Raw genomic sequence first — 279 nt, 5'->3', positions numbered from 1 at the left:
CCTGGTTTGTTTTAGATATCATAATTCGATTAGGGATTTGTGCCGGCATACTTATTGGCCATAATTTTCATTCAGATAATAACACAGTTTGTTTTAGACACCATTATTGGCCATAATTTTCATTCAGATAATAACACAGGCTGAATTTCCTCATTTAATGCCTAAATGGCTGGCTAACTTCTATACTTGATTGGAAGATGTTAATTCTTCTTTGCATTTTCATAGATTAGAAGGACCAATTTTGTGTGACTTTTCATCTCTTGTTTGTTTAAATTGCAG

This window comes from Phalaenopsis equestris, unplaced genomic scaffold (assembly GCF_001263595.1).
Source record: "Phalaenopsis equestris unplaced genomic scaffold, ASM126359v1 Scaffold000511, whole genome shotgun sequence".
NCBI classification, from domain to species: domain Eukaryota; kingdom Viridiplantae; phylum Streptophyta; class Magnoliopsida; order Asparagales; family Orchidaceae; genus Phalaenopsis; species Phalaenopsis equestris.
This window is presented reverse-complemented; position numbering follows the sequence as displayed.